Here is a 1,996-nt window from a genome sequence, read left to right as displayed (position 1 = left end):
ATAGGGGCTGTTGCACTGTTTTGCAACAGGAAATGAGAGAATGTTTGGGTAGGAGGGGTGCAAAAGTCTAATGAGCACCACACCCTGACAGAGGAAAGCGTTGTTAAAGCAGCTTCTTGTAAGGGCTCTACTTTTCATGTGTTTTTCCATCTCCGGGCAAGACACTGTTGTCAGCAAGGGTCATGCCAGGGCACCCTAAACCCAAACACCTGTGTACATCACGACATGGAAAGACCTTGAAGTGGGATTTATGAAAGCAATGGGTAGGGTTAGTAGACGATGCCTCAGCCTCCGCTGTGGAGTGAGAACTATACATTATTTAGTTAAAGCCAGGCATGATTTTTTAGAACACACTATAAGTCATTAGTGGGTTCCTGATGTATTCCCAGTGTCCCATTTTAGAGATGGGTCAGGCTTTGGGATGGAAAGACGCCAAAGAAGAACACTGAAAGTAAAGTAGATGGGAGGGGGGAAGTATCTAACTTTGAGGGCATGTGTTTCACAAAAAGCGAATATTTTGAACTGAATGATTTTTTTCCACAGTATTTGTTAATTGTTTATTTATCAAGAGAAACTGTTTTTTAGCCCAGATAGTCATAGTTCATAGTTTCATAGTTCAGGAACACAGGAACACATAGTTTAGGAACGCCTACCAACATTTGTGCAATATACCTGAAGAAGTATTTAGAGGCAAATGTATAGTTTTACATTTTTCAGGAAAAAAAGTAGGGCTTGGAATACGATCTAAAGCTCCACATTAAGAAGCTAGAAAAAGAACAAATTAAACCCAAAGTAGAAAAAAGAAAAATAACGAAGGTGAGAATGGCAATCGATGAAATAGGAAACTGACAAATAATAAAGTCAAAATGTTTCCCTCAAAAGGTTAATAAAAGGTTGCAAGATTGATCAAGTAAAACAGAGAAAATACTTTTATCAGCATTAGGAATGAAAAAAGGGAGCACGTCTACAAGTCCTACAATCAAGCAAAAGATATTAAGGAAACATTACAAACAACTTTGTGTTGATAAATTAAACAATATAGATGAAATAGAAACATAATTTTAAAAACATAACTTACCAAAATAGATACATACATACATAAATATTCTTACGTCAACTCAAATAGCTGAATTCATTTTCAAAAATCTTTGTACAAGAAAAACTTGAAACCCAGGTGATTTTACTAATGAAATCTATCATGATTTTTTTTTAATCTTTATTGGAGTATAATTGCTTTACAATGTTGTGTTAGTTTCTGCTGTATAACAAAGTGAATCAGCTATATGTATACATATATCCCCATATCCCCTCCCTCATGCATCTCCCACCCTCCCTATCCCACCCCTCTAAGTGGTCACAAAGCACCGAGCTGATCTCCCTGTGCTATGCAGCTGCTTCCCACTAGACATCATGATTTAAGGAAGAAATACTACCAATTCAACACAAACTCTTTCAAAAATAGAAGAGGATAATTTTTCCCAACTCATTTTATAAAGCAAGCATAATCCCAGTACCAAATACTGACAAAGACATAATAAAAGAAAACTACAGACAATATTTCTCATGAGATAGATTTAAAATTCTTAACAAAACATTAGAAAAATAATCCAGTTATACATTTTAAAAGAAAATACATCATGACTAAGTGAGGTTTTCAAGAGATGCAAGGTTGGTATAACACTGGAAAATTATTCAGTGAAATTAAAGAATAAAGAGAGAAAACTATATGATCATCTCAGTAGATGCATAAAAAATTTTTGACAAAAGTCAACAACCATTCATGAAAAAACTGAGAAAATTAAGAATAGAAGGAACTTCCTCAAACTACTCAAAGACTTCTCTGAAAATCTATAACCAATATACTACTTAATGATATTTCCTCCTAAGATCAGAAACAAGTCAAAGACATCCACTTTCACCATTTTACTGGAGGTTCTAGCCAATGTAATAAGATTAAAAAAAAAAAAAAGAAAGAAATTAAAGGTATACAGGTAAA

Source organism: Phocoena sinus, chromosome 13 (assembly GCF_008692025.1).
Source record: "Phocoena sinus isolate mPhoSin1 chromosome 13, mPhoSin1.pri, whole genome shotgun sequence".
NCBI classification, from domain to species: domain Eukaryota; kingdom Metazoa; phylum Chordata; class Mammalia; order Artiodactyla; family Phocoenidae; genus Phocoena; species Phocoena sinus.
Note: the sequence above shows the minus strand (reverse complement) of the source record.